General features: G+C 43.5%; 1 protein-coding gene across 2 annotated transcripts in view; it reads right to left on the bottom strand.

The window, feature by feature from the left end:
• The window catches only part of LOC142011559 (uncharacterized), a 67,543-nt gene that overhangs the window by 23,989 nt on the left and 22,648 nt on the right, over window positions 1-20,906 (bottom strand). The window lies entirely within an intron of this gene.

Here is a 20,906-nt window from a genome sequence, read left to right as displayed (position 1 = left end):
CAGAGCCCCAGCAGGTCCCGGATCTCAGCGTCTGACCAGGAGGGGCCCCACTGCCTCTTCCCCCGCTGGCTGGATGGCTGGGAGCCCTGGGTCCCCTTGGGTGGGGGTGCCCTGTGGTTGCTTGGGGGGCTGGCTGGCTGCCATGGGTGCTGGGTGGTGGATTGGGGTGTCTGGAGGGCGTGCAGGCTGCACACGTGTCTGTGCTGCTGCCTGCACGCTCTCATCTTCCTGCCACAGGAAATAAGGGGGCGGGGAGCTTTAAGGGGCTGCTGCATGTGGCAACCAGAGAGCTCAGGGGCTGGACAGAGCGTCTTTCAACCCCTCAGCTGATGGCCACCATGGAGGACCCCGCTATTTCAACATTGCGGGATGCGGATCGCCTACACGTGCCCTACTTGAACGTTCAACATTCAACATCGAAGTAGGGTGCTATTCCCATCTTCTGATGGGGATAGCGATTTCAACATCTCGCCGCCTTACATCGATTTCAACTTTGAAATAGCGCTCAGCACAGTAGACGCAGCAGGCACTATTTCGAAGTTGGCTCGGCTATTTCGAAATAGGCGGCTAGCATAGATGCGACTCCATAGAAGCATTTTAGGACAAAAGCAGGGACCTGAGCAAATTAGACCTGAGTTTTCTGTAAAATATGGCAACAAAAGAGGCCAGATCATTTCTGGAATGCACATGTAGAGCCTTTGCATCACACAGTAGGGAGGTGATGGCTCCTTTCTATATGTCCTCAATGCAACACATTTCTCACCACCTCCTTCCAAAAGCCATATGAGCAACCAAAAGGCGACTCAGAAGAGAGCAATACAATCATTAACTCAGTAGGGTTTTTTTTACATTTTAAAGCACAGTTTGACTGTCAAATATTATCTTCAAGTAGTATTGTGGGTTCCATGTAGGGAAGTTTTTGTCTCTTGATGCCAGATCAATATTGCTCCATTTACAAGTCACACAATGAGTTTTCTGACTAGCCAGCTCCACAAAGTGGTTTGAACTTAATCCTCACTTTTAAAGATTCTATAGCTGTCACCTAGAAAACAATTCTGCTAGTAAGGAATGAGCCAGAAAATACTTCAGCACATTCTCTTCTGGCTGTGTTGGCTTTGCCGTGCTATCTAGAATTTTAAAAAACATTTATTTTGGTCAGTGAAATAACTGGATATAATAATTGTGGAACAGACCAGCTGGGCAGGAAGATACGATTTTTACAGACACTTTTCTAAACTCAATGATTTCTTTAATGTTTCAGAGTTAAATATGTACAGGCTGAGTAGATGCCAATCATAATAATTTACAAGTATTTAAAGTAAAGGGTTGATAGCTAAGAGAACACTGAGACAAAATTTAAGTCCCACAGCATGGAAGAGCTCCCTCTCCTTAACAGCTGTTAACTATGGAATAGTCTTCCTAAGGAGAAGACTGAAGGGAAGCAGTAGAAAGCATGACCCTGAAGGAGCAGTGATAGAACTCCCTGGAGCAGAGTGCTAGCTAAAGAGGCAGACTTGGATTTCTGAATAAGGAAAGTGGTCCTGCTTGTTTCTGCTGTCCTGAGGACATTTTGTGTACATTCTTTATAATAAAAAGGGGGGACTGTACTGATGAAACATCCAGCTCTTGTAATCAATTTCTCCCCCAACAGGAAAAAAAAAAGGAAGCCCCCACAAATATCGGTTAACTGCTTGACCAAAGGGGCAATGGTACAACAGGATCCTTTGGCTGAAAGTTGGACTACATGTTTGCTGCCAGGGTTTTTCCATCTTCCACATCTATCACTCTGCAAATATTTAAACTGTAATTTCGAAGGACTCTCCAAACAAAAGTTCATAGTAAACTGCAGATTCTAAACTCAGATAGATGAACATGCAGTTTGGTTTTATTTGGTGAAAAATAAATGTGAGGAATCCTTTTGCAAATCGCTGTGGTTGTATAGCTATATTAATATAGAGTGAAATTTATAAACTGGTTGAATAAATAGCTGATTACATTTCAAGGAGGTAATAGATCACTGAAATTAAACATAATTAGATCATGGGATTGATTTACTGAACCTCTTATAGAACCAGGCTTATTACAGATATCTTGAAATATTTTACTAGTATCTGGGACCTGATGTCTGCTACAGCACTGGAATAATTCATTCAGTTTTTCAAAGTCATCAAGTGCCCAGCAGATGTGGCATTTCTAAAATTCTATTGGCATCCTTCTAAACTCCATTCTAAACTGGCATCTGACTCCAGCAGAAAGGTTGCCAGACAGGCTGTAAGGAGTTACATAACACATCAGTAGATAGTGAGTCATAGTGAAAATGAGATTGATTATATGGAGTTTCAGACAAAGTCATTGCAATGACTCACCATGCCCCACCCTCATTCAGATTTGCCCAAATATACAAGCCGGCTTGTTGATTCATAATTTACATTCTGCTTTGTTTTCCTCTCCTGTCAGGCACAGCATGCAAAATGAAGATCCTGCAATTACATTAGTAAATTTACACAACAAGTACATCATGTTAAGAGGCAAAATATCAGCCTGTCTTATTCCATTTTACCTCAGCAGGAGTGCCATGTCAGCTTGTGGAGCAGTGACAGGCATCCTAGGCTAGGGAGTGGGCCAAATGAGTAGCCCTACTTCACCTCAGTCGGTTGCAAGACTGTTGTGACCAAGATGGTCTCATAGAATCATAGGGCTGGAAGGGACCTCAGTAGGTCATCTGGTCCAGCCCCCTGCTTCAAGCAGGATCAACCCCCACTAAGTCATCACAGCCAGGACCTTGTCCAGCTGTGACTTAAAAACCTTGAGGGATGGAAAATCCACCACCTCTATAGGCAACACATTCCAATGCTTCACCACCCTCCTGGTGAAGTAGTTTTTCCTAATATCCAACCTATACCTCTCCCTCTGTAACTTCAGACCATTACTCCTTGTTCAGCCATCTGACACTACTGAGAACAGTTTCTCACATTCCTCTTTAGAGCTCCCCTTAAGGAAGTTGAAGGCTGCTATTAAATCACCCCTCAGTCTTCTCTTCTGTAAACTAAACAAGCCCAAATCCCTCAGACTATCCTCATAAGTCTCGTGATCCAGCCCCTTCATCATTGTCGCCTCCCAGCATAGGGTAGTTTTGCTAATTGCACTTGGGTACCTACAATTTGCAGGGTGTGCTGATGAAACTGTAGCGGTGCTTTGATTGAATGCAGAAGGAGTACACACCTCCCAAAATCAATGTTGTGCTCAGTCAGCATGCACCTCACTTCCTTTAAATCTGTATGTAATGTAATTTAATTGGAGATACACACACACACCTCCTTGAACCAGAAGGGACCTTGGGAGGTCATCTAGTCCAGTCTCCTGCTGTCTTGGCAGGACCAAGCACCATCCCTGACATCTATTTGCCACAGTCCCTAAATGGTTGAGGATTGAGCTCACAACCCTGGGTTTAGCAGGCCAATGCTCAAATCACTGAGCTATCCCTCCCCCTATAAGTGCATTACTTGAGTAATACTGGTACCAAAAAACTATGCAGATGAAACCCAGTGGAATCTGGCAACCCTGTGCAAGCGCAACAGAGAACAAAATGTCTCATGGGCCACATGCAGAACCCCAAGGGGCCACTTGCCTACCACTGTTGTAGAAACTGCTGCTGAAAGGGGGAGGGGAGGGATGAGGTGTGTGAGGGCATGAGAGAAGCTGAGCTTAGGGGTTGGGCTGTGTTAGGCTCTCTTGAGGAATGGCTGCTTTCTCTTGGGTGGGATTGCCACTGTTGTCCATTTGGTTTTGTATTCTTTGTTCTAGGTTGCAGAGGTGACTTTGGAAGCACTTGCAACAGACCTGTACTGTTCCTGCAGAAGTTAACATCAAAACTACCCAGAAACTTCAATGAGAGCAGAGTACAGCCTATGCTGGGAACATTTGGGAATCTCACTTGGTATTGTTAACACTTGCCAGTTCATCTAGAACTTGGGTCAAGCTAGGCCTGTTTGAAGATAAAAAGTTAAAAAGCAGACAAATATACATTTCCCTAAGCCATTTGGTTTTCGTTCATTGAGGAGATTTCTAAAGATACAGGACTGGTAAAAGAGAAGTGGAAAAGCAAATACGTATCCATAAGGAAAACGTAGCACACTTAGCTTTGTAATGGTAATGTGAAGTTCTCTGAAACATGGCTGTGCAAACAGCACCAGAAGATTCCAGGTTGACGCAGTCTCAATGGCTTCCCCAGCAAATTTATTAGCTGTACAAGTAAAAAAGCTTATTTTTGTTATTACCCACCTGGTAAACTCAACCTGATTATGGGAAGTTAATCTGGGTTCTTCCAGTCACATTGTCATTACTCGTAATGAAAACTCTGTGGGCCAAATTCTGCTCTCTGTTGAACACGTGCAATTCCAGTGCCTTCAATAGGGTTGCATGGTGTACACGAGGACAGCAATTGGCCCTGTAAAGTGGAATTTAGTTACAAATTGTGTTTGTGATGAATGGATGAGAAGAGACTCTCCACTTCACCATAGATGTTGTCCCTGCTCTACAGCTCCTGTTAGCCAGCAACCGTGGCCTGTGAAGGTGGCACCTGTAGATGGAGCACCACACAGTCCAGCCTGACTGTGCCTTAGCCTAGGACTTGGAGAGGGGGCATGCCATTATTTCCAGGAGCTGCTAGAGGTAAGTGCTGCCCAGAGCCTGTCCTCCTGGGCCCCCCTTCCCCCCCCATGTCCCAACATCCTGCCCCAACCCCAATCCCTGTCCTGCAATTTTCGGTCCCAGCCCAGAGTACCCTCCTGCACCTCAAACCCTCATCCCCAGCCCCTCCCAGCCAGAGCCCTAATCCTCCCCTCCACAACTCCAAACTCCTGCCCTGACCCTGATGGCCCCCCACCACAAACCTCTCAGCCTCAGCCCAGATTCCTTATTGGCAGCCCACCCCACAGCCAACCCCTCCAACGGGACCCCCCAGTTCCCCCTTCCTCCCCCAAACCTGAGTCCCAGCCCAATGAAATTGAGTGAGTAAGCAACAGAGGAAGGGAGAATGGAGTGAGCGGAGGGGCTGGGCAAGCATGTTCAGTTTTGTGGAAGGAGAAAGTTGGCAACCCTACTCACTGAGAAGGGTGGAGGGGCACAGAGTAAAGGGAAAAAACCACTCGGAGGGAAAAGACACTACCATCTCCTGGCTGCCATTCTGTAACCTGCCTCCCAGGGGGCAGTGAGGTTTGTTTGTTTAACTTGTGAAAAATACTTTGGACTCATTAAACACAAGCGACATCATTACAGCCCATTGTTCTAAGTACTGTATGCTCTGTTTATTCATTCCAGTACATGATGATTTTGGCCGTAAAATGTAATCTGATCCTCTCAGGAGGCTTTCAGCCTTGTGATACTACTCGATAAATGTGGAAGTTGGAACTACAAAGCCTAGGCAGATCATAAGGCCACATCCAAAGGTGCTTTGTCCAACAATCCTCATTAATGAAACCATAACCTTTACAAATACAAATATTTAAGGAAATCCTTATTGTGAGCCTCTCCCAGTCCTCTCTTTTCTTTCTTCCCTCACTGCAGCAACACAAGACCGAGCAATGCTTTGAAAAAGAAAGATGGTGCTGTCCTGAAATCATTCCTCAGGTCAGTAGCAGGGCTCCTGAAGAATGTTTTACAGGAGTCATGGCTGTAAATTGGCATGCGTTACCTAGAGAGGTGGTGGAATCTCCAACCCTAGAGGTTTTTAAGTCCTGACTTGACAAAGTCCTGGCCAGCATGATTTAGTTAGGGTTGATCCTGCTTTAGGCAGGAGGCTGGACTCAGTGACTTCATAAGGTCCCTTCCAGCCCTAGGATTCTATGAGGCTATGGCTATGTCTACATGAGCCCCTCCTCTTTCAAAAGGGGGATGCTAATCAGACACTTTGGGATACGCTAATGAGGTGATGGAATGAATACGCAGAACCTCATTAACATAATGGTAGCTGTGGCACTTTGAACGTGCCGCTTTCGATCGCACGCGGCTCGTCTGCACGGGGTCCTTTTCGAAAGGATCCTGCACACTTCAAAATCCCCTTATTCCTATAACCAGATAGGAATAAGGGGATTTCAACATCTGCGGAGAAAGGACCCCTTTTGAGATGAGCCACGCTTAATCGAAAGCAGAACTTTTGAAGTGCTATGGCCACCATTATGCTAATAAGGTGCTGCATATTCATTGCAGCACCTCATTAGCATATCCTGAAATGTCTCATTAGCTTTCCCCTTTCGAAAGGGTGGGGTGCTACAGAATCACAGGCCTGGAAGGGACCTCAGGAGGTCATCTAGTCCAGCCCCCTGCTTCAAGCAGGAGCAACCCCCACTAAGTCATCCCAGCCAGGACCTTGTCCAGCCGGGACTTAAAAACCTCAAGGGATGGAGAATCCACCACCTCTCTAGGGTGCTAGTGTAGACATGGCCTATATGTTTCTAAATACAGAACATAGCCACTGCTGCATGAGCTCATTTTCTCCCAGAAAGGGCATCACTCCTAGTGGTACTAACAGGAGTTAGGCATAGGTGTCCAGGAGAAACAAAATAAGAGAGTGATTGTAATCTTCCTGATGTGCCGAGCGCTGATCCTGAAAACACTTGTGTCCATGCTGAACCTCAGACACATGTATTAAGCACAAGCATAAGTGTTTGCAGAATCGGGGTTAAATCACAAGAGAATTAAATGACAAGAGAATTAAACTGGAAGAGAAGGGTTTGTGACCAGACTCCAGATCCATGTATCTAATAATGTTGTCAGTTGTGTGGCTTGGGTCTGACTCATTTCTGTTACCCCAATTTTATATCTGGGTGACTCCACTGACTTAAGTGGGTATTTCTGAAGCCCCACACTGTGACATAAGGCGCTAAAGAGCAGTTATGGGCCCAGGTGTTTCCATTCTGCTGCACCTGCAAAGTCTGTTCCAGATGGAGGAGGAGCTTAACAGAGTCAGGCGGCTCAGAAGTGGGGAGGGTATTGACCTCTATGAGACTATTCCATTTGAGGCCATGATGAAAGCTGAATGGGCAGGCATCTGGTGGCACTGGCCTGGATAATGGATACATGCTGTGCTACAGTTCCTGTCCTATCTGACTTTTCATTGGGTATAATGGCGATCAGAAAGGGAACCTCAGAAAGCAAGAGTGACTCAATCAATGAAATATTGTTAACTATGGAGGTAGTACAATTAGGCACAGCGTGGATTCTGGCACAGGTCAGAATACCTGGCAATAAAATAAAGGAGTAAAAAATCCCTTAAAAATGAAGAGGTTGCTATAAAGATGGCTCTGAGTACACAACACTTCAAAAAATGGAAAATGGGAGAACTTAGGAAGGAACGGCAAAAAAACATGAGAACATGGACATAGTTCTATGATAATAGAATAAGGATAATATTCTGCTTCACAGCCTTAACAGAAGAAAACAAACTAACCATATTCACAGTGCTACAGGGCACGGTGACCGGAATGGTTATATATACCTCCTAAATTCACACGTAGACAGGTTGTGTGCAATATGGAAAGTTAAACTTGAAAATCTGGTATGACAATGCAGGGAGACATATACAGAAGGAAAGATTCCTTATGAAGAGCATTAAGGAAAGGATTGGGTGAGAGTACTGGGAAAGTGAGGCAGGATTGAAAAAAAGCATTACTGTACTTTTTCAAGGATACTGGCACTTAAATAATGCCTACCTCTTGAGCAAGGGAGTGATTGTCATCTAAACCATGTACAGGATCTGGGAACAATGGCATGGTGGAAACCCAAAAGAAGTTAGACTTATTACAGTTCCAAGGGATAAAAGGAAATCTTTCTGATATTTCAGGCTGTGCGTTGCATTGTTGCCTTGGGCTCACAGTTGGAACAGGATCTTCACCACCATAAGGGCTAGATTTTTTCAAAAAAATTAAAGCTCTTGAAACAAATTAAATGCTGACTCTCTTGGAAACAGTGTATCCTTTGCCCCACCTCCACTCTGTAGTTCCTGTGACTGGTAGATGGCAGGTATCCATAAAGAGTAAGGCGCCAGCAAGGCAACCTGAAGGTTTTGTGAAGATGTTCTGGACTCTGTAAAATACCTGAGGTAATTTTGGACGGACAATGGTATTGCTGTGCTCTGAAGGAAGTCTATGTACACCATACATAGTCCATAGTATTAACTGGACACTGTGGCTTACAACATCCTAGTGTTAGAAACAGAAAAAAGTCATACTGGATCAGATGGCCACCAGCTAGTCCTGCACCGTCTTTGACAGAGGCCAGTTGACCTGGCATACAAACACTGCCCTGAACAACCTGGGGTTAATGAGCTATGTGGGTTTAGGCCGCTCTGCACAGTTGCCTGTGTGGAAAATGTCAGGATTGGAGGGAGGAGCTAAAGAGGAAGGGATCCTACTCACCTGATGGCTAGGGTGACCACATTGCCAATATGGGACACTGGCCTCCATGGATGGGGGGCTGCTGGCCCATGTCAGAGCTCCTCAGCAATGGGGGCTGCTGCAGCCCCCTCTGAGGGGGAGTGGAATATGGGGGTTCAACAACCTCCTTGCAGCAGGCAGGGTTTCCTGGCAGCAGGGGCTGCTGTGCTGGAAAATGGGGCAACTGCCGCAAAGAGGAGCTTCCACGTTGCAGGAACTGCCTCCCTAAGGCACAGGATGCTGGGGGATGAAGCGTCCGTCCCTTGGAGAAGATTCCTGGCAGTGGGAGCTGTCTCTGCTAGGTGTGGGACACCATGGAATAAAGTAGCCACCCCATGGCAGACCACACCAGCAGTGAGGGGGCTGTTGCTGTGTGGTGCTGAGGAGTGGGACAGCTACTCCACAGAAGAGCTCTCCTGCAGCAGGAGCTGCTGCCCCAGCATACATTGCATCAGAGAACAGGGTAGTTGCCTTGTGTAGGAGTTCTCTAGCAATGGGGGCTGCAGGCCTAAGATGCCAGGTGCCACGGAACAGGAGCCCTGCAAAATCCAAAACAATTTGCCCATTTTCGTAGAAAAGTGGGGATGTCTCTGAGACAGCTTAACTAAGGGATTAGCCAGGTAAAAAATGGGATGGATGTTCACTCCACTGATGGCAGGAGGCTGGCTAGGCTGATAGATTGACTGCAGAGATGGAAAACTTTCTAATCCCAAATAATGTCATTGTGGAAACTGAAGAAAAGGCTTTTAGAGAAGGGGAATCAATAAAAGGAGCAGGAAAAAAGAAAAGCGTAGAATCGGAATCAAATTATGATGACATTGGCAAAAAAAGCAAAGCCGAGGAAGGCGATAAATAACAAATTTAACTGTAAGACGACTAGCCAAAGAAACAAGATTAGTTGACATTACTCCTGTGAAAGTAGGTGACTGGATTAAAAAGGGCCTGGCGTTACAATAATTCAAAATGATCTGGACAAAAGGAAAACATGGTCTGAGGCAAAAAGGATGAAATTCAATAAGGACAAATGTAAAGTACTCCACTTAGCAAACAACAATCAGTTTCACACATACAAAATTGGAAGTAACTGTCTGGGAAGCAGGAGTGCTGAAAGGGATTTATGGGTCATAGTGAACCACAAGCTAAATATGAGTTAGCAATGTGACACTATTGAAAAAAAAAAGGCAAACATGATTCTTGGATGAATTAATTAGAGTGTCATAAGCAAGACATGAGAAGTAAGTCTTTCTCTCTACTCTGTGCCAATAAGGCCGAAATTGGAGTACTGTGTCCTGTTCTGGACACCACAGTGCAATGTGCACAAATTGGAGAAGAGCAACAGAAATGATTAAAGGTCTAAAAAACATGACCTATGGGGGAAGAGTGAAAGCATTAGGTTTGTTTATTTTGGGAAAGAGAAGGCTGAGAGTGGACCTGATAACAATTTTCAAGTAACTGAAAGGTTGTTACAAGAAGGGGGGAAAATTATCCTCCTTAGCCTCTGATGATAGGACAAAAAAACATGGGCTTAAATAGTGTCAAGGGAGCCTTAGGTTGGACTTTGGGAAAAACTTCCTAACTGTCCTGGTGGCTAAGCAATGGAATAAATTGTCTGTGGAACTGACAATTGTGGAATAAATTGTGGAATCCATCATTGGAAATATTTAAGAGCAGGTTAAATAAACACCTGTCAGGGATGATAGCTAATGCTTGGTTTTGCTATGAGTGCAGAGGACTGGATTCGATGACCTCTCAGGGTGCCTTCCAGTTCTAGTGTTCTATGAGGTTGTAAGGTGAGGGTCTTTTAACTGAATGTGAAAAACAGGTTGATGACTTGCTCAAAGCTAAAACACTAGGGAAAGTTAAAAAAGGTTGCCAGCTACCAAAGAACTGTACTGAACTGAATTGGGTAGTATATGGAGTGCCATTAGAGCTGACCAATGATGAGATAATAGAAAGCATAGGAGAAGCTAAAGTGTTAGTAAGTAAATAACTAATTAGTAGATATCAAAACAAAAAAGCAGTCAAGTAGCATTTTAAAGACTAACAAAATAATTCATTAGGTGATGAGCTTTCATGGGACAGACCCACTTCTTCAGACCATAGCCATACCAGAACAGACTCAATATTTAAGGCACAGAGAACCAAAAACAGTAATCAAGGTGGACAAATCAGAAAAAATTATCAAGGTGAGCAAATCAGAGTAGAGAGGCAGAAGTGGGGGGAGTCAAGAGATTAAGCCAAGTATGCTAACAAGCCCCTATAGTGACCCAGAAAATTCCCATCACGGTTCAAATCACATGTTAATGTGTCAAATTTCAACATAAAAGAATGTTCAGCAGCCTCTCTTTCAAGACCATTGTGAAAATTCCTCTTCAGTAACATGCAAACTCTTAAGTCAGTAATAGAATGGCCCACTCAATTAAAATGCCAGCTAACAGGTATGTGAATCAGGAGTGTTAGTAGGTGATGTAGATTAGTAATGTAATTAGTAGATGTAATTAGTAGATGATAAGGAGAAAGCAGGCCATCAACAGCAATGTTGGTTACATTTAAGGGAAGGACTCTACCTGAAATAACAACAAGATTTTGAATATACAGAATCAAGCCCCCAAATTGCTGTAAGTGCCAATGGTATGGGCACATAGCAAGTATTTACAAAAGGAAAAATGACGTGGTAAATGTAACAGGGAAACATTGAGTTTGCACAGAACATGGAATTGTGTATAATGGACAGAGGCCAGGTGTAGCAACCATGATAGTCATCACTGTCTGGCATATAGAGGATATATTGTGGCAAGGCAAACTGAAGAGATACAAAACAAAAATGGTTAATAACATATTTTATGTGGCAGTTGTATGGAGACTCAAAGCATCAGGTGGGGAAGGAAATGAAAATCAGCACAGGAAAAGAGGTACTGCAGACACAACCTCACCCTATAAAGAATATGATAAACACTATAGAAGGAATAGACAATAATATGTTAATAGTGAGGGGAAAGGGTTTATAGCATTTACGAAAGAAGTGATCCATTACACATCACAAACTGGGAAAAATCAGAAAAAAATTGTACAAAGGGCAGTAGGAAAATTCTTGCATGGAAGAAATCTGTCAATGGGTTGTATTCATGGGATTCTGAATGAGGTTTGTGGTAAAATATGACTGTTATGAGGATACCAGTATTTTGTTGGAATGCGCAGTTTGATTGCACGTGGCCAAGCACTAAAGGAAAATATCCTGGAAATGAGAGCGAAACTAGAATTCATCGATAGCTAGGAAAAATGGCTGATTTAAAAAATTGCTTTTAAAACTCCTGGAATTTTGGAGAAGATTGCACTTTATCACAAGGAGAGGTTTATATTTTCATAGCCACCTCTTTCTTTTGAGTCACCCAAGAAAAAGAGAAAACTTGAAGTAGAGTAGGAAGAAGTCTCAAATACAGGTCAAAACTTCCAAATCTGGCTTTATCTCATCGGCAATACCCCTCATCTGGCAGGACCACGGATCTCGTAGGACCAAAGAGTCCCAGGGCTGGGAGAAGGAGGGGCCAGACAGACCAGTGGCAGGAGCCCAGGGGAGGGCAGCCACAGCTAGTCTGGTGGCAAGTGGGAGGGGGGCAGCAGCAGTCAGGGAGTCTGGGCCAGGAGCAGCAGCAGCAGGAAGCAGTGGCCAAGGCTGGTAAGCTGGCAGCCCCGGCTCATGATAAGTCCTAGCAGGGGCTGGGCTGGAAGCCATGGCCTATGGAAGCCATGGCTAGGGCTGCATGCAAAGCCCTTGGCTGGGGAGCAGCTTCTTGCAGCAGCTCATCCCTAGGGCCAGGCATGAAGCTGTGGCTGGGGTTGTACACAAAACTGCGGCCCTGGGACGCTGCAGCTGGGGCTGGGCAGGAAGCTGCAGGCCGGGGAGTCTGGTGAGGAGTGGCTGTGGCCAAGAGTCGGTCGCTGGGGGGCTGGGGAGAGGGGGTCTGGAAGCCACAGCAACATCAGGGAGGGGAGCCCAGGAGCAGGGGATGAGGCTGGGGGCCAGGGCAGAACTGACCACCCTGGTCCAGCAAAATCCCTCACCCAATACCACTCAGGTCCTGAGGGTGTCAGATGAGGGAGGCTGAACCTGTATGATGCTGTTGAGATTCCAATGCAGAACAGAAATATTTCTTCAAGTATTTATAAGATATATAACCATTGTGAGAAATCAGAATGCTCAGTTACAAGACATAGTGAAGACTATTAAAACGCCATATAGTATATGTGATGACCTAAATGGTCCGAATAAATTGTGGGACAGGAAGACAATGCCTAGCAATGGTGTGTGCTTAGAAAAATTCATTGATTACAAAAATCTGGAGGTTTTAAATAACAGCACCCCAACTAGATATAAAGAAGCAGATGTTAGTTGTCCTTGCTTAGAGATGAGAATTAAAACGGGGCATTGCAAGTAGTTGCAACTGAAAAATAAAATAGGGAATAAGTAATAGGGGGTGGCTATCTCCCTAGATTTATTACTGTTCAAGGGCAAAGCAAGATTGCATGTAATGAAAAATAGTCACCTGTAATTTTAAGAAAGTTAACAAAAATGTACTGAATTTGTGAATGATCACTGTCTGAGTGATGGCAGAGAATTTCAATGACCATGTGTTAACAGGATTAATAGCAATACCTACTGTAGCAATTCAAAATTAAAATTAAAATTCAAAAGTACCCCAGCACTGAAAACTCATTTGAAAGGTAGAATAAAGCATGCAACATGTCAATTAAAGAAAGGAACTAATGAAGTAAAGGGGAATAAAACAGCATAAATCAGGGGGTGCGCAAAGTGAGAGGTGGCCCCCTTTTGGGGGGCATGATATTTCATAAAGCGGGGGTGCAGCAGGATCAGCTTCTGGGTCCTGGCTTATCCACCTCATTAGAAATGTTGAAATGTTACTGGGGTTTTTTTTGTGTCTGTGTATTCACATTTATATACTGATTGATAAACTTTTTACATGCTACAGACTTATTTTCTTACGCATGCCAAATTTTGTTTTTCATATGAACATAACCAAAATCAGTTTGGATTACATTAGAGAGATGTGGGGTGGGGGATGCTAATTGCTGGGATGAAAAATGGGTCCCAACATAAAAAGTTAGCGCACCCTGGCATAAAAATTATTTTGAAAAAGAAAAAAACCAGAAAGAAGTACTGCAGATGGCTAAATAAAGATATCAAGAAATCAGAACTATGTAAGCAAACAGAAGAATGAATGGACTTCAGACTAAAAGTAGGCACATCCATGCTCTTATTGTGACTGACAAAATAATTCAAAGTTCTGATAACAAAAGCTGAAGTTTTGGCAGCAACTTTTTGAGGGGGTGAATAATTGTGAAAATTATACAGTTTTCCATCAGATTAAAAGACAATTCGTTGAAGATAATCTTGATCTACTATGTAATTGGGATAAACATGAAGATACTATTCAGAATGAATGAACTTGAGAAAGCTATTACTAGCAGCAAGAATACATCTTTGGGTAAACATACGTAACAGACTGTTAAAAATAGTTCTTTGAAAGCAACTTGAGGGTTCTTTTGGAACTATACAATACTACAGGTTGAACCTCTCTAATCTGGAACTCTTTTGTCCATTGATATCCATAGTCTGTCTTGATTTCAATTAGCCAGATGACCACTTATCATGGCTGTGGCCAAGTTTTCCATGGTCCCATGAAGTTTGTTTATAGCCACAAGCCCTGGCTGTCAGTGTTCAGTGCTGTTATTTAGATTTAATTTACCCCTAAATGTCTTCTAAGAGCTCAGTAAGCAGTGGAAGTGTTGGTAATGCTGCTAGACAATATTGATCTACTGTAGTCCAGCAAATTCTCTCTTTTGGCACCAGTCAGGTCCCAAGAGTGCTGGACTAATGAGGTTCAACCTGTAGAACACGAAAGCGTATAGTAGAGGGGAAACATGCACTAGTAATTCCAACAAGAAAACCCAACAAATTATCTACAAAAGCTGATATTTACAGAATAATGTCTCTTACATCCTATCTAGTTAAAATTATGGAGAGAACGGTGAATGAAAGATTGGTTGTCTATTTGGAAAATAATGGCATTATAGATAAAAGGTGCAGGCTGGTTTTCGGAGAGCAAGATGCATTAAGATCATGCTGTTAAATCAGAAACTGAAATAAAAATATCAGAGGGGTAGCCGTGTTAGTCTGGATCTGTAGCAGCAATGAAGGGTCCTGTGGCACCTTATAGACTAACAGAAAAGTTTAGAGCATGAGCTTTCATGAGTTAACTCACTTCTTCAGATGCTCTCTGCATCTGAAGAAGTGAGTTAACTCACAAAAGCTCATGCTCTAAACTTTTCTGTTAGTCTACAAGGTGCCACAGGACCCTTCGTTGCTGAAATAAAAATAGATACTGATGTTTGAAAGGCATACAGCTTGAGATGGAGGGAAGGCTTATTGTATAAAGCAGGTGCTCTAGGGACAAGGGGAAAAATGGAAGGGTTGAGTAAAGAATTTTGGAGTAAAAGGATGATGCAGGTCAGAGTTAGGAAAGTTATGTCAAATACATAAAATATTAAAAATGGCCCATCAGAAGGAAGTGGTATGACCCTGATCTTATTTGATATGATCAATGATCTCCTAAAACAAATAAGAGCTGGGGTGGGTACAATTCTATGTTTAGATTATTGTTCTAACCTTAATATTTGTGTTAGTAACAGGAATATTGAGATGGCAAAAAAAACACATCAATCAAACGTTGCAAGAGATCTTCTGAGTGGGAAAATGCAATAGGTATCAAATACTCCATTGCTAAAATCAAAAAATGATCTTTACAAAAAAGGAATTTACAAAGAAATATGAACTGACACAAAGATGGACTATGCGTGCTCTGGATAGTGGAAGAAATAATTGATCATCTTTTACAGGTAAGCAATATCTTCCATAAAAGGATAAGCTTCCTGAGTTCCTAATATCTTAGGAATTCATAACATATTAATGTAACAAAAGTTACATAACATTTAGCAAAAGTATTAGGGAAATGTGGCCTTATTAGAAGGGCATTGCTAAAATACCTAAAAAGCAGAGGGCAGAGCAAGAGAATGTAAACTGTAAAGTATGGCCTGTAAGTAGGGGGGAGGGATAGCTCAGTGGTTTGAGCATTGTCATGCTAAACCCAAGGCTGTGAACTCAATCCTTGAGGAGCACCTAGGGCAAGTAGGTGCCAGGGATGGTGTTTGATTTCCCCACCCCCCATGGGGGCAGGGGACTGGAGTAGATGACCTCCCAAGGTCCCTTCCTGTTCTAGCAGATGTGTATCTCCAACAAAATTAAGAATTATAGTTGGTGGCAGCTATATATTATTCAGTCAAATCTGCTTCACCATTAAAGAGAAACGAAAGAGAAAACAACTGGCAGATCATGGAGGAGGGCAGACCTTCTAAGCTGAGCTCCTGAAGAGAAGGCTTACAGAAGGCAGGAGACCCCTAGGGAATGCACAACAGTCTCTCCTCAAGGAGCAGGAAAGCCAGCCATTGGTGTAACTTAAATGGGAACCATTCCCAATATTATCTGTGAATTTACTTTATTTGACTTTTTATTCCTTGACAACCTTGGAAGATAGACATTAAAATGACTTGGCCAGAGGGTCACAAGGAAGCAGCAGACCACTGCAGGTCTGGACAGATTACTTGCATGAGGTACCTGACAGGAAGAGAGATGCGATGCCAGGCCACAAGGAGGAAATAGTGGTGAGTCAACTCCTTTACAGGCCAGGCCAAGATGCTTCAGGGAAAGTGTAAACAGCCTGCAGTTGTGGTGTAAACTGCTGCCCACACCTGTCTTCCTGTTGTCTACTACTTATAAGTTGGTTCAAGTTCTAAAACACAGGGTTTAACACCATTCCCAAAATTTTTGTTGTCATTAATCATAATTCTGGATATTCTTGATCTCTGTATAAATATCCAATCCCTTTTTTATCTTGTTACTTTCTTTGCTCAGTAAGTTCTGTAATTTTATCACACATGGACCGTGTCTACACGTGCCCCAAACTTCGAAATGGCCACGCAAATGGCCATTTCGAAGTTTACTAATGAAGCGCTGAAATGCATATTCAGCTCTTCATTAGCATGCGGGCGGCAGCGGCGCTTCGAAATTGACGCAGCTCGCCGCGCGCTGGCGCATCCAGACGGGGCTCCTTTTCGAAAGGACCCCGCCTAGTTTGAAGTCCCCTTATTCCCATCAGCTCATTGGAATAAGGGGACTTCGAAGTAGGCGGGGTCCTTTAGAAAAGGAGCCCCGTCTGGACGCGCCAGTTTCGAAGTGTGGCTGCCGCCCGCATGCTAATGAAGCGCTGAATATGCATTTCAGCGCTTCATTAGTAAACTTCGAAATGGCCATTTGCGTGGCCATTTCGAAGTTTGGGGCACGTGTAGACATAGCCATGGACTGTGTCTACACTAGCACCCCCCTTTCAAAAGGGGGATGCTAATGAGACACTTCAGGAAATGCTAATTAGGCACTGCAATGAATATGCAGCACCTCATTAGCCTAAAGGCAGCCACAGCACTTCAAAAGTGCTGCTTTTGATAGCGCGCAGCTCATCTACACGGGGTCCTTTTTGAAAGGACCCCACAGACATCAAAATCCCCTTATTCTTACTTGGTTATAGGAATAAGGGGATTTTGATGTCTGCAGGGTGCTTTCGAAAAGGACCCCATGTAAATGAGCCACACGTAATTGAAAGTGGGACTTTCGAAGCTGCCATTATGCTAATGAGGCGCTGCATATTCATTGCAGCGCCTTATTAGCATATCCTGAAATGTCTCATTAGCATCCCCCTTTCAAAAGGGGGGGTGCTAGTGTAGATGTAGCTATGGTCTGTAAAAGTAATTTCTGTATAAGTTTTAAAACTGGGTATGGCTTTATGGGCAATGTTATGGTGGAAGTTGTGTGAACCCTCATTGAAATTGGTAAGTGTGATAGCTGCCTTTTATTCAAGATAAATGTAAGAAGCAGTTAAGTTATTTTCTGGAGTAAGTTAGCTGAAACAATCGGAGCCACCACCCAATATGTGACCACATGCAAGGTCAGAAGCTGAGCTATGTGAGCAAAGGGGTTTTGCTGGTATTTGAAGGAGGTGTCTGAACCCGTGAGCAAAAGAGCCCAGAAGCAGCTGGCGGGGGGTGGGGAATGGAATGAGGTCAAAAAGCTGAGCAGATAGTTAAAGGAAAACAAAACCAACAAACTAGGCTTGTAACACCAACAGAAAACAGAGAGCGCTTTGTGGGCAAAGTTTTGACTAGAAAGAGTCTTGGACCCATGAGCAAAGAAACTGCCCCTGGTTGTCTGATACCTACTGTGTTCAGGGAAGAAGGACTTTGTGTATATTCTTTGTAAATAAATAAGATTATGTCAAAGAAATACTTGATTCCATCATGAATTTTTCCTCTTAACACAAACAACCTAAAAGGGGTAACAGTAGGTATCAATCAACAGTAACACATTGTCTTAGTCTTTCTCCTCAAGCTTGGCCTTTCCCAGGTTCTCACCTGCAGGATGTTCTCTATTTTAAATCTCTTCCTGCTCTGAGTGACAGGCTGGAACTAACAAAATTCATGTGTCAGCATAAATCAGAAGAAATGATTATATATGTTGTTTTCCAGCACTTACTTTCCCCCACAGAAGAGTTCCATATTTTTATGCTTAGTCTTGATAAGCACCATCCTGTCGCAGTCACCGCCATTCGAATGCTTTAGGTTGCCAAATATTGTTTTGGTGCTTTCTCTTTTCAGATTTTCCTCACACAATCACTGATGTAACCAGGAAATAACCACATACAATTAACTTTCCCTCAGGACAAAATGGAAACAAATATTGAACAATATCTTGATTTCACAATCAGACATGTGGAATCATCTATTTTGTGCCTTGATTGTCACGCTTCCACATTGGGTTGCACTGCTGAACTTCTTCATGCTTTCCAGGCTCAAACAAACAATTATTCATTATTTTTACAGTGCCCAGAAGTATGGTACAAGCTCTACCAAAGCATGTAAAAAGGCCTGGGCCTCCCTACTGAACGGTATTTAGGTGACTAACTCCCATACACTTCAGAGGGCAGTAGGTGGTAAAAAAACTTTAAAGATCTGAGTCATTGTCCCTGTATGAAAAATGTGCAGTCTAAGGGACTGACTATACAGTGGGTTAATCCTCACTACTGGGATGTGGTTTCTGTAGGGAATTGATCTGTTGCACGTTAAATGGTCTGTGTAGACCCTATTGGTACACATTGCGTGATCTCTAGTGCACTTTTACATTAAAGCCCACTAAGAAACTTTTAGTGCACACCAGCAGAGTCTACAGAGACCAATGAACGAGACCAATGAACATGCAGCAGGTTTGTGCACCTGAGAAATAACAACGCAGTAGAGCATGTTACCCCACTGTATAGAGATTCCCCAGAGCCCTGATCCTGAAAATGACAATGCTTAGGTACTGGTCTTAGATGGTTCACTGCAGTCAAGGGCTATTCAGGGGGAAGTGATAGCTCTGTGGTTTGAGCACTGGCTTGCTAAATCCAGGGTGGTGAATTCAACCCCCAAGGAGGCTATTTAGCAGTCTGGAGCAAATAGATTGTAAAATAGGGGTGGTGAGTGGCCCTACCAAGGGGCAGCAGACTGGACTCAATGACCTCCTAAGGTCCCTTCTAGCTCTACGAGATGTGTATCTCCATTTATTTGCATAGAAGAAGGATGTACCCATGCACAGTCAGTTGCACAACTGGAATCTAATTTTTAGAATTGGTGCAACTATGGCAGCCAAATAGGGTGTATGTAATGGAAAAGGTACAGAAAGGCAAGTGTAATATTGCCATTATATGGTGACACCACACTGTAGTTTTCAAACATTAACTCACTTTTTGCTGATGGCATGGCAGGAAGTTTTAAGGAAGGCTTATAGGGCCTGAACCAAGTCCTGTGGAAGTCGACAGAAAGAACTGAGTGAATCTTTGATCAGAGCCTAAGGTCCAATGCAGGAAAGAATTTAAACATTCACTTAGAACCCTTAAAATCAGTTGGATTTAAACACAAGCTGAACACTAAACATTTGCTTAAGTGCTTTCCTACTCTGTGACAGACAAGGAGAGAGTAGTGCTTAGTGAGTGGGGACTGGTACGGGGGTATTTGAGGATGAAGCTCCATGTGTACCAATGGCCTGGAAGCAAACTTGGATAAGGGAAAAGGAGAAGGGAATGAAGAGGTTTGTCAAGGCTGGTATCCTTGACAGCATGGGGGAAGAAGCACAATGTGATAGGAGGCAAGGTTAGTGATACAGAGCCTTGAAGCAGTAACGTCAAGAGGGAATTGACTTGCAGGGTAGTGGAGAGCCTGACAAAATCTCATGCTTAAATGAATTCTGCATTTGGACATTCATCAGTAAAGATTGTTAGGATTGTGTTTAAATGATCTGGGCAACTAGGGAAGGTATGATAAATACACTTCAACAAGGAAATATACTAGCAGCCGTGTCACAAACCCACTACAAGCCATCAATGCAAATTTTGTGTTATGGACACTGGTGTGTTTGAAACCATATTTATTGTCCACATAAGTCAGGGACATTCAATTTTTTTTACAGTAGCCTCATCTCTAGGTAATCTAGACAGCAGGAACAGAAGTAGATAGTGGATATTCTTCTGGACAGATGCTTATCAGTTAATTTTGATACATAACAATGCAGCAGGTCCTATAATGAACTTCAGGGAGGAACCTTTTAATTATTTCATGAATAAATCGGAGGTATGATAAATTAAGCCAGTTACCATAAGTACAGACATAACAGAGTCTCAGAGATAGATCACAGCATCTGTGGGCACATTACGTGGTTTTCCCAACTTGATGTCCTGCCTATCTCCCTGTGCCATACAGCTGCAGCTGGAGAAAGGCTGAGGTGCTGGAGCTGCTTAGTCCTTCATTTTAAAAAAGAGACACTGGTGATAGTGGGTTCTCTGTGAGAGGCTCTCAGATTTAGAACCACCTGCCTCCCTAGCCCCACTCCACCTTGATCCAAATAAGACAAGGTTTCTACATTATGCAGCATTGCCTGATGCATCATCTAGTTTCTCAGGCTTCTGGCAAAGGAGGGTTACAGGCTGGTGTGAGTGGTGTTAAGGGGCTGGGTTCACAGGGGAAGGAGGTATTAACCCTAAGAGGCAAAGGTGCTTTCTGTATGTAACACAGATAGGCTACATCTACACGAGAAGCATCTGTTGACAGAAGTGACTGTTGGAAGGGATTTCCTGGCAAAACTTCTGTTGAGCGTCTACACATAAAAGTGGATCGAAAGAGCAATCCACTCTGTCGACAGAGAGCAGCCAGACTGCCTGGTCCTCTCTGATCAGAATGGCTGACTGAAAGCTCTGTATACAGGGCTGCTTGCTGAACCCAAAGCCCTGTCTGCTGACAAAAGGGCCCCGGAGCGGCAAG

This window comes from Carettochelys insculpta, chromosome 3 (genome assembly GCF_033958435.1).
Source record: "Carettochelys insculpta isolate YL-2023 chromosome 3, ASM3395843v1, whole genome shotgun sequence".
In the NCBI taxonomy this organism is placed as follows: domain Eukaryota; kingdom Metazoa; phylum Chordata; order Testudines; family Carettochelyidae; genus Carettochelys; species Carettochelys insculpta.
The sequence above is the reverse complement of the archived record's forward strand: the minus strand, read 5'-3'. Positions and strand labels throughout refer to the sequence as shown.